Source organism: Rhinolophus sinicus, chromosome 4, assembly GCF_057876585.1.
Source record: "Rhinolophus sinicus isolate RSI-liver-muscle chromosome 4, RSI-T2T, whole genome shotgun sequence".
NCBI lineage: Eukaryota > Metazoa > Chordata > Mammalia > Chiroptera > Rhinolophidae > Rhinolophus > Rhinolophus sinicus.
The window spans coordinates 11,743,127-11,755,504 of NC_142504.1; positions in this window are offsets into that span (position 1 = coordinate 11,743,127).

Sequence of the window (12,378 nt, forward strand, 5' to 3'; positions counted from 1 at the left end):
CACTGTCTAGTGGCTGTTCTCAGAGCTCGCCACCGGGATTCAAACATTCTTATTTATACCAACTCTGTCGCAAAATTTAAGTTTTAATATATATATGTTTTTTATGGAGGAAGAGGCCCACAAAAGCCAAAAAGCCCAGGCTCAACGAAAGTCATAATGCGGTCCTGACCACCATCATGGTCACTTAGCAGTGCCCAGGGCAGTGCCCAGGGTAGGGCAGGAGGTTGACACGCTCCAGCTGTTCTCAGACTAACCCCCCAACAAGTAAAGCATATTCCTGGGCTGAGCTGTGTCCCCAGCACTCTCCTCCTTCATGATGAGCCTGCCCTTGACAAGTCACACCAGGCCAGGGTGCCACAGTACAGGCCTAGCTGTCCCTTCCTCCTCCCCCGACAGCGCATGGGCTTGCCTGAGCACGTGTGCCCATGCACACACAGCACACACTTGTACACACAGCACATGCATGTGGACTATGCACACACGAGGTACATGCAGTGCACACACATTGGCTGCCTGCACAGCACATTGCGGCATGCAGGTAGGGGTGTATAACACGTGCAAACACATATGTGCACATGCCAACACATATGCATCCTCACACCCATGCGTTCCAACACACAAGTGAAGACACACATCATGGCCATGAGACCCTGCACCTCCTAAACCCTCTGCCATGTACCCTGAGCCGCAGGGCCTCAGCACGGTCGCTCTGGCACCTCTGAGCGCTCACACTAGTTGCCACCTACGCGCTCCTAATTCAGAGCTCTCTCTCATCTCATCTCCTTATCATGGAGCTGAATTTAAATGGTGGAGGGGAGGAGAGTTGGGCAAGAGTTATGCAGCAGTGGGCATTCTGGAACGCACAGGTTCATAGTTCCTGTCTTGGGAATACGCTGTCTATTGCTTTGGGTGTTCTAATCTCTCTTCATCCTGAGATGGGACCCTCCCACACACCCCGGGTGGGGATGGACACTAGGACCTGGGACTGGCCGGCTCTGTGCTCACAGCAGGTGGGAGCTGGCTAAGGGTGGAGGGCAGCTCAGGAGAGTTTCCAAAAGTGAGCAGAACCAGCCGCCATGTGCCAGCCCACCAGCCAGTGTCAGGAGGGGTGCGCTGGGCCCCCACAGAGCGGCGACAGGCAGGGCCACCTATGGGACACCCCCTTTCACTATTTGACTTTGCAGGATGTCATGATACTGTGCACTGGGGCTGGTGGGGACGAGTCTAGGAGGGCGGAAGGGAGGGTGGCAGGGCCCGCCCTTGTCCCCATTCACTGCAGACCCCTCCCTCTGCTGTTCGGTCTGGGGATTCTATTCATGTGAAGCCAACATTCCTGGAGCCCACAGGGCCAGCAAGATCATCTCACACAGGCGATCGCTGTCTTGCCTAATGAGAAAATGATGACATGGCCCCCTGCCCTGGGCCCCTGGGCCCAGCCAGGTTTTGGCTCCCCAGCCCCCAGCCCCGGCAGCCTCGCCCCAACACACACACCTCCTGCTTTGTGCTATTGTTCTACAGGTATGCCCACGGGTCCTGGGAAGTCAACTCACAGGCCCATGGCCATCCCTGCGGGGCCCTCCTGACACCAGGGTTGAGTACCTCTGAACACCCAGGGTGTTAGAGCATTAGGACAGGAGGGCTTCAGGTCTGTAAGACCCTATTGCATGAAGTAAACTGAGGCCGTGTGCTAACATGGCTTCCGCAGTGCCATACACAGTGAACCAGTCTCAACACGACTCCCCCTTCCCGAGAGGCGGCCAGAAAGGCACACCGTGGACCAGGAGGACACGCTGCATGAGTGAGACAGATTCCTTCCTCACCCCTGTCTTCCCTGCACACCCCATCTCTGGGTTGATATCACTGGGATCCTGAAGAGCCAGGGCCAGAGGGGTTGGGGCTGCAGCGTCTGGAATTCACATTGGTCTTGCCTCTGCTCAGGCCTGAAAGAGGATAAATATAGTTCTGGCAGCAGCCTAGGGGTGGGTGAGAGGCCTTCCCCCAAGCCCTCCATGTCTGAGAGCCGGAATGCCCGGAAGTGGCCATTTTTAGAGCCAGCTGGGAAAGAGGGACCCACCAGGCCTGGCTCAGCTGCCTGCCTGCATCTCCTGCTCATCCCCACCATGCCAGTCTGAGGACGAGTGGGCAGAGGAGGCGACCTAGGCCCTGGGTTCCTAGGCTGGTTGGGGGAGTCCCAGACAAATACAAGGTAGTCAGAGCAGAGCCCAGGCAATGTTATGAGCTGAGGGAGAGGGAGAGATCAGTGAAGACGGGAGAAATCATAGAAGCCTTCCTGGAGGAGGCAGGACCTGGAATCATAGAATCTCAGAATCTGCAGGGATCACAAAGGCTGCCTAAAATGCACATCATCAGATCCAGGGCGCTCCTTGGCACCATACCTGCCAGAGGGCTATGATGCCCTATGTGGGTACCTCCCCCAGTGGGGACCTCTTATCTTCTCATAGTGGGACAGCTCAGGTGGTCAGAGAGCTGCTCTTTATATGTCACTTCCCACTGCTGCCTTCAGGGCCACAGACCAAGTGTGTCTCCTCACCCCCAAGTGACAGCTCTTTGGAGCAGAAGGACAGACACAAGGGCCCATTTTCCAGGACTGCCACCCCTCAGGTGGGCCATCCCCAGGTCTCTCAGACCGTCTGTGCTCTTTCCTCATCCTGGTAGCAGTGGGGGGGAGGGGTGTCTCAGCCCAGCCCCGTCACACATGACAATCCCACTACTCCAGGAGTGGCCAGGAGCAGCCAATGACAGGAGCCTAACACCTAACATAGGAGGATGGCCTTGGTCCTGAGGGAGCAGACAACTGGCTCATGGAGGGTCCCCTGTCCTGGGGCACATGCCCACCACCTGCCTCATCCTTACAGATGCCACCAGAGGGCTCCCATGTACCCCCCTCAGGGACCAGAACCTGCCAGAGAGCAGACCTGAGGGCCAAAATCAAAGCCAGGGCTGGTTGGAAGGGGTGGGGTTCAGACTTGGGCGGGGCTGCAGCAGAGGTAAACTCCTCAGGCAGAGAAATCAGGGTGGCAGAGGGGAGAATCACTACAGGTCTTATTTCATGTACCTTTTCTATCTGGAGGATTCCATCAGTGCTTCTCAGACTTTAGTGTCAACATGAATCCTCTGGGGATTAAATGCAGATTCTGGGCTAGTAGGTGTCATCTGAGATTCTACATTTTTATCAAGCTCCCTGGTGAGGCCAGTGCTGTGGCCTCAGGACCCCTGATCTCAGGACTCTGAGCAGCAAAAGAACTGAATTACAAAAAAGGAAAACACCCACTCCCAATGTCGTTAAGACTAAAAACACACAGAGAGGGGGGAAGCTTCTCTTGACACCAGAGAGAGATTGCAATGGAGCATCACTTTTCATCTGAGCTTCCTGGAAGCCATGGCAAGAAAAGAAATGGTTACTAGCTCTCACTCTGCGATAACAGAGACAGCTGCCTGTCTTTGGGAGAAAGTCTTTCTCCTGATTCTCGCTACTCAGGGAATTGATCAAGCGGATCTTATTATCAGGAGATGTGAGAAGCAGGCTGTGTTTTAGGGGCATTGCAGGGCTTCCTATGAGAAAGACTGAGCCTGGGGTACATGCCTGATGGAGACTCACAGTTTAGATAACACAGTTCTCCTGGTGCCCATCCTAGGTCAGAGCCATGGTCGATGCCCATAGAAGACCATTCTTTCATCACCACTGACCCAGACTCTCGCTGGCTCAGGCGCCCCTGACAACAGAGGGACGCCTAAAGCTCTCGTGCTCCACCATGAAGCCCTGGATGTTCACGGGTGTTCAGGGGAGGGCAGTTGAGGCCTAAGTCTGAGCCTCAGGAAGGGGTGAGGTGGGTCTGTGGGCAGCGGAAAAGCCCCACCTCTTCCCAGCAATCAGGAAAGGCTTCCTGGAGGAGGGGACATGGCAGACAGATTTGTTTATGTAAAGGAAGGGAGGTGGTTTGGGGAGAGAACAGTCTGAGCAGAAGGAGGGATGGGATGGGGTGGGGAGGTTCCCTCACTGCTCTTCTCTCCATGGCTGGCTCAGACCTTCCCAGAGAGCTGGTAGAGATGGGATGGCACATTGCCCTTCTGTCATCCTGGCACCCAGGATGTCCCGTGTGGGCTATCTTTCTTCGCAACCTGAATCTCCGCTTCCCCTCCTGGGCCCTGTCCACCTCAGAGAGCAACCAGGCTGGCAGTGCAGAGGCTCTGCCCTGGGGGCATTCCACACGCAGGGCAGTGTGGATGGGAGTTGGGGCAGAGGGGGGACCTCGGACACGTAGGCCTCTAATGGGACTGTGGGCGCAGCCACAGACAGGATACAGGAGAGGACCCACTTGGTCAGCCTGGTGCCACCTTGGGAAGTCACTGCCCCAACTGGGGGGTCTTTACTTGTGAACAGGTACGTTCCTATGAAAGGCACAGACTGGTCATCTGGGCCTGAAGGGGGGTCAAGGAGAGCACAGCACAGGGTCATATTGGGGCTGGGTTCTCAGCCTTCCTCACTCACTTCTTCCCGGACTGACCCGGGACACACCCCTCTCTTTCCAGCCTCCTTTGTGATGAAAGGGACATGCAGGACCCTGATGCCTTTCCAGAAAAGGAAATGGAAAATCCTTAGACAAATAGTCAAGGTGTGTCTGCATTAGCGGAGAAGAAAGAAAAAAAAACAAAACCCAAAAAAACGCTTGGTGTTTGCTGTGATTGCCAAAGCCGTCAGGGGCTGGAGGGCAATAGGAAGTGGGGTGTGCAGGATCCACTGGGGTTGGATGGCTGCTCCCACCTTGGCTGACCAGGCTTCCTCCTGGGCAGGGCCAAACAGGAGCTCTGACCCATCCTTTTCTGGGCCACTCGCGGGGAGAAGACTGAATTGAAGGAAAGGCTGGGCTCCCACACAACACCTCACGGGTATAGACACCAGAACACTCACAGATATTTCCAGAGCCATGAAGTCTCAGGCCTGGGCTGGTGACAGCAGAGGAAATAAGGGGAGATAGGAGAGAAGGGGTTCCAGGAAGCCCCACCCTCTCCTCCACCCTGCTTGGGGGCTTCCAGAAGGCAGGGGAGCACGGAGGAAGGACTTGGCATCTGTCATCTGTTAGCCTGCAGACTCTGGGCGAACACCTCGGCTGTCTATGACTCAGTGTCCCCATCTGGAAGTGGGCGGTTTGAGCGACTGGCCTGTCAGGCGCTGCACACAGTGCCGGCTGCTGCCCCTGGTCTGTCTCAGCCGGGGTCAGCGATGAGAATACGGGCCCAGCTGTGCAGAGCCACCTCATCCAGTCACCTCATTCTACAAACGGGGCACCAAATCCCAAGTAGAGGGAGAGGGTCTGAAAGGAACAACTGGAGAGGAAGGCATTTCTCCAGCTAGCTCAGGGGCAGCTCAGGGGCCTGGCGAGAGGGGAGGAAAGGACAACAGGGACTGCTGTGGGGGGTGGGTTTGGAAAGGTTGGGGAGAGGGACTGACTGATTGTAGGGGCCAGCCAGCCTCATCACGTCGTGGCATCGCATACGGTCACCCGTCTGGATTCTCAGGGAGTTAGGCCCACCCCAATGCTTGCACCCTCCCATCCAGCTCCCAGCAAAAGAGCGACCACCAGCTGGGCTCAGGCGGGGTGCTCGCCCATGCCCGGCACTGCACCCTTCCCCTCACACCAACCTCCAGAGGTACAGGATGTGACTACTCTGTTGTACACGCAGGGGCACTGATGCTCAGAGAGGTTTTCATTTTCTTTGCTTTTAACTTAGGTGACACAACTGAGAAGTTGGAGCAAAGATCTAAACCCAGGTAGTCAAGCTACGAGCTCATTACCACCCCACCCAGCTGCCCAGGACCCTTTCTCACAGTGCACACCCCATGCAGCAAGGAGTCCCAAAATCCAGAGAGAGAACAGCAACCAGACAGACGTGGGCCTTCTGCCTACAGGTCCTGGAGAGCCTGGGCCATGGTAGAAGCAGATGTGGAGGAAGCGTGAGCCTCAGACCAGAGTTTGGGAAGCCACTGTCTGCTTTCCTGCCAGAAAGAGCGCTGGTCTTCAAGAGATGAGCAGTTTCCACAATACCCTCGGACACCCCAAATGGCCACAGCTGGGGGGTCTCAGACTCTGAGAATTCCGAAGGGGCACCTAGGTCCCTCCAAGGCCATCATGGGACCGAGAACCCTCCTGCCAGTCTGGCTGTCTTCCAGGTGCACTCGGAGGTGGCCAGGCCCAGGGGAACCAGTCGGTCCCGTCCAGCTGGCCCAAGGTCACCAACAGCTTGGGAAACAATGGGCAGCGGGTCCAGCCGTGGCCAGAGCCGGAACAAAGGCCTGGGCACTTCCTCTTATTGAAGGCCCCTCCTTCATGGTTTGCCAAGGCAAGGGCAGAGGAAGCTTTCATCGGGACGTAGGGATGTTTTGCAAAGGTTCTTCCGGGAGAGCTGTAGCCACTAGTGCCAACAGGGGAGCAGGGGAGAGAGGGGCCTTGACTCCAGGCCCGTGGGCCCCCCCACCTTGCTGAATCACTGCAATGCAGGGAATTGAGCTTGCTCTTCCTTTCCATGACCCTAGCTCAGAAGCTGGCATCTGTCCTCAGATCCACCCTCCACACTGGCTGTAGCTTCTAAAACAGCACTGCCCTGCTCTGAAACCCCCCATGGCTCCCCGGTGCTCACAGGAGGCTGCTCAAGCTCCTTCCCCGGACATGCACAGGCCTTCAGGATCCAGTCCTCACATCCTTAACCTTCCCCCCACCCATACCCCTGGCAGCTCTGCCCCGGTCATCGTGCCTGGGTGCTTCTGTCCCTCCTCCTTCCCGGCCCTCCCACGGGGTCCAGCTTCTCCCCCTCCGAGAAGCTTCCTGGACTCTTGGCAGGTTCCCCTCCTCTGAGCCCTATGCCCCTGATAAAATCCAAGAAGGATGTGAGCCCAGGCTTCTGGAGAACGGTGTCAGGAGACCAATCAATAATAGAACAATCCTTCCTTAGACTAAGTTTCCCATACACAGCACCATCTGTTTACACAATCACCCAGACATAATTGTTAATAGCACCCCCCTCAGGTTCAGTCCCTGTGCTGGGACAGGGGAGGGGTGAGGCAGAGGGGGCAGGGCCCAGAGATGGTGCCCTGAGAGTACCTACACTGGGCACCCAGAGGTCACAAGGAGGGGGGCGCTTATCGCCCAGGGCTCCACTCTGCAGGGAGCTGGGACGTTGCCGAACCTCGCAGATGTCAACAGGCCTTAAAACAGAAAATGCCAGATAAGAGCCTAGGATTGGCTTTATCAGGGGCCACAGGAAAGGCGCCAGGTTTAATCTAAAACCACACCCGGAATCAACAGTTTAGAGAGCTCAGGCAGCTGTTGCCTCCCCACCCTGACACCCAGTGACTGGGGCTTTATGCCTGGGGGTGGGGCAAGGAGGGCGGGCGCAGAGGTGGGCGGGGAGGAGCTTCTTCAAAGAGGGGGAGTGAACCTCGGGTTTCATCCCCCAGGTGCATGGGAGGAGAGAGGGAAGACAGGAGCCCCAGGCCCAGGGATAAGGAAACACAGCACAATGCAGAGGGTGTGTGTGTGTGTGTGTGTGTGTGTGAGTGTCTGTGTGTGTGAGTGAGTGTGTGTGTGTGTGAGTGTGTGTGTGAGTGTGTGTGTGTGTGAGTGTGTGTGTGAGTGTGTGTGTGTGTGTAAGTGTGTGTGTGAGTGTGTGTGTGTGTGTGTGTGAGTGTGTGTGTGTGAGTGTGTGTGTGTGTGCACGCACACGCGCAAGCACATACACAGGCATACTTAGTAACGGGAAACCTGTAGCTGGGTGACTGACAACCTCTAACTGGGATCTGGGCTTGTGAGAGAGGAGCTGACCCAGGGCACTCAGAGGGTGGGGCCCGCACTTGCAGTTGGGTAATGCAGGAGGGCTTCCTAGAGGAGGGGCCTTGAGGGTTCGGTGGGATTTGACACATGGACGGGGGAGTGGAAGGGCAGGAACCAGGCGCAACAAAGCAAAGGCTTCAGGCAGTAAGGGGCTCTTTGGGGAAGCAGCTGCTATGGTCTGGGGTGAGTGGAACTGGAGGAGGTATGGGGGGAACGAGAGGCAGGTTGGAGTCACCCCCCCCCCATTAGACATAAGATGTATTCCCTTCAGTAAGACTATCTGGAGACCCCTGTGAAGGAGAAATGTCCCAGGAGGGCTCTTAACTAAGGATTACTGTCCGGGCCTCAGTTTCCCCATCTATAAAGAGAGGCCTTCAGTGACTTCCGGAGGACACAGGATTGGCATTTTGTGGGGGAGTGGGCCGGACAGTGGGATAACACACTACGACCGGAGATGGCATGAGAGAAGGGGTGGGAAAGCCAACCTCGGGCTTCTGTCATCACAGAGCGCCCCGCGGTGGGTTCTGCTCCCTCTCCGGTGCAGAGCAGACCCGCTGGAGCAACGCGCAGGCTCTGGAAGCTTGCCAGCCCGACCCCTGGCCAGCTGACCTGCCCACTCACCCGCCCGCCCCTCGTCCTGCATTAAGCAATCTCCATATCGCAAATGCCTGGCATTTTTGCCTTGTAATTACAGCTCCCACAGCCCCTGAGGACTGGGCATGACTATCGCGCAGGGAGAACTCTGGTGGGGGAAGAGAAAGGAATACCTGCAGAGACAGCAGCCTGCACGGTTCAGGACCCTGTAAGGACTTGGTGGCCAGTGAGGATGGTCCCCACGGCGTCTGTGACCTCAATGCCCTCCTCACCGCTCACTCTTACCGCCTTGCCTGGGAGCACCGCCTGAGCCCCTCCATGTGCCCCCTGCTTCTGCCCCACTCCCCTGCCAGGGAGAGAAGTCAGAAGCAGAGCTCTGAGCCGTCCTTGTCTCCAGGGAAACCGTTCAGCCCGGGCTCGCCGTCTAAGGCCTTCACTACTGGCTGCCTCCTCACCTACCCCTCCAGGGCTCCCACTCTCGGGTACCCCCAACGAGACCTACAGGGGTAGACTTTCAGTCTCTTGGCTCTCACCATTTCTTTCACCTGGAAAGATCTTCCACCCAATTCTCCCCTTGTCAAAACCCTGCCCATCCTCCAGGCCCAGCCGAGATGCTACGGTCTCTGAGAAGCCTCCCCGAGCCCCCCCAACTATAAAGAGCAAACACTTACTGAGTCCTTGTGACGGGCCAGACCCTGCTCTCTGCACTTCACGACGTATCGACTCACTCAATCCTCAGCCCAGCCCTGTGGGGAGGTAGTTTTACCCATGAGGAAATGGAGGCCCGAGCAGCTTATGTCAGGTGCTCAGTCCACGCAGGCAGGAGGCAGTGAGCCAGGACTAAGCAAACGCAGGCCCTCTGGTCCCGCTGTAGCTTCTGCCTCTGCGGGCCGACGTGGCACGCCTCCTATATGTCCCTTCAGTGCACTTCTTCACGATGGGGACAACTCCTGCGTTTCCACACTGTCACCCCACAAAACTGCAAGCTCTAGAACAGAGCTTCTCAAACTTGAATCTGATTCACCGAAGGGTTTTGTTAAAATGCAGCTTCTGATTCAGTGAGGCTGGAGTAGGCCCTGAGGGCCTGCATTTCCAAGAAGCTCTCAGGTGTTGTGGATGCTGAATTGCGAGGCTGGGATCTGAACCAGGGCAGGACAATCCTTGTATTGCCCTTGCTTGCTTAGCAGAGCTCAGCGCCTATGAGAGCCTCGCTAAGACCGGCCGGCCCTTCACCACTGTCTGCCCTCCCGGGTCTGGGCCGCTGCTGTCCTTCCGACAGTGGGCCCCACCACAGCCCGTCTTCCCTTCTGGCTCAGACACAGAAACCTGAAGGGTCAGTCAGAGGGGTTCTGGACGCACCCCTGCCTTAGGACTTCCCCCAGTACCCCTCGAGTCCTGGCCCAGCTCTGACCTCCTGGGAATTCTTCCAGTTCTGGAAATTGCTCTCCTTACCTGGGCTGCCACAGCTCACGGAGAGCGTGGTGCAAGTGTTTCTGCCAACGTTGGTCCATCACATCCTCCAGCCATGGGGGAAGGTGAAGAAAGCACGGGGCTGGCAGTGGAAGAGGCCAGGAGCTAGTGAGGACTTGGAGAGCGGCGTCCGTGAGCTGGGGTCCCCACCCCCCAGCTGTGGAGGGGTGCATGGAGCTGTGGAGCTCAGAGGGGTGCATCTCCTCTCCTAAAGCCAAGAGAAGGAGGCTTCAAGAAAACTGCCTGAAAACTTGCCCTGTGTGTTGGCATTGTGGGAGGGTCCATGACTCCCGCTCGGACGTCGCTGCTCCCGACGGTGGCTGAGCAGACAGACAGGGTGACGTGGGGAAGGTCTGACCTCCAGAGTTGGGGAGGCAAAATGTGTTTGTGCTTCTTGTGGCTCAAATGTGGATCCTACAGAAGGCAGACTGGGGTCTTCTTGCAAGGGGTGGACTCCCCCATAACCTGCAGGAGGATGAATCGTGTGGGACTCGAGAGAGATCCCAGCGATGGGGGGGCCCCCATATGAGCCTCCAATAGATGAGGGTATGGGGGTAAGTGTTACCATCAGACTGGTCTTCCCACTCACACTGCTGGAAAAGCAGTGGACTCAACCTGTTCTTTCATCCAGAGACCAAGACACAAACAGTAGAGAGAAAGAGAATCTGATAAGGAGCAGTAAATAAGGATAAACTGCTTCCTGCTCACACTCCACTGAGGGCTGCTTGTTCAGGGGACCAGCTGCCCCAGCGACAGAGTGCTGAGCCCAGGCTTAGCCACTGGGAAGCTACTTACTTCTAGGACATGGTCACTCTACTCTAGGACAGGGCTGGTTCTTAACCTTTTGAGGGAAAAGAAGGGGATGTTATTCCAAGTTCAAAGCCATGAGGAAGACGTGCATGAAGATTTTAATAACATTGGGGGGGGGGGGTGCTATGGACCGCTGAAGGCTACCCACAGACTTCCTAGGAAACTATGCACCCCGTATGGAGAACATCCACGTGAAGGGACGCACAGGCCTGTATTTCCTTCTCAGAGGTCTGGCCACAGTACTGGGGGTTCGTTCTAAGCTCTGGTCTGGGAGAGGGTGGTGCAAGGCTCTGCTCATTTTCCATTCCAGAAAACCCTGGGCAGTGGGCGTCCAACTGCATGTGTACCTGTGTCTTGCCTTCCAGAAAAATGCTTTTGTAATTTGTTGGAACTGATCTTCTCGAGCAACACTGGGAATATTTTGATTTCTCCAGCCTGCCAATGGGACCCTGGTCAGAAGGTTAAGTGAGTTTCATTGAAAAGACAGTTTTTCCTTCCCAGGCTGATAAACAAGGCTCCTGCAAGGAAACCACCTTCCTGTGCCTGGTCGCTCAGCTGGAGCAGCCTGTCCCTGGCCAAGGAAAACAAATGCATAAACATTTCAGGGACATATAGGAAGCAGTTCTGCTGGACGCCCGCTGTGAATGGCCACTGGAGTTTACATAGCAGACCGCACCGGGGCCTCCACCAGCTTGGACAAAGCAAAGCACTCCCTGCCCTCACTTCCCTCCGGGCCCCTCCCTGCCTCTCCCCACAGACTGACAGTTGGCCATAACTTGTGAACAGCCCACAAAAGCACCAAACAGGCTCTGTAGTTGTCACCACTGAATGCCAGTTTTGTCCCCTGCATGCCTGGCACTTAAAGAGAAGGGGTCTCCTACCCAGCCTCCTACTCCCAGGTAATTTCATACTGAGCTCCAGGCAGCACACGGAGGCTGGGGACTGGCGGCCAGCCTGTGGCTATGGCCCTCTGAGACCTCTCCCTGTGCCGGGGAGTATCATGTACCCTGGTCCCCACATGGAAACACCCACCTCTGCAGGCCCCACGCAGAGTCTCGGCCCAAGCGCTCATTGGGCACAGCAGCGACAAGCGGGGGACAGCAGCTCCTGAGGGCTCTGCCATTGTGTTTCTCATAGCTTCTCATGTGGAAAGCCATGTGACAGGCTCCTGGAGGCCGGGGCTCTGCCCCTGGGTGCCCCCCTCAGTCCACTTGTTGGGAGCCAATGCAGAGAGTCCTCAACTTTAGTTTTTGACACCCCTCTCTCTCTCTCTCACACACACACTCTCTCTCTCTCTCTCACCAGCCTCCAGTTGGATTTCTACACTTGCTCATATTCCTCTCCTTTCTGAAATCGGTAGGATATAAATGAATGGCATGAAGGCGGCTTCGACTGTACAATTTTCCCTTCACAAGTGATTGCTGTTCCCATGCCCACCTACCTACTCCATCGCAGCTCTGCAGTGTGAGGGTCTCCACAGGTTCTGCCCACGCACATTAGCAGCCAGTTCTCGGCACATGCCCCACTGCAGACACACAGAGGGACCACATCTACTGCCTCTGCTCAAGCCCCTCTTACTGCCCTCTGTGGCCAAGAGACCCCTCCCTAGAAGGTTCTTTCCTCCATATCCACTTGGCCTGGTCCAGCCTACCCTCCA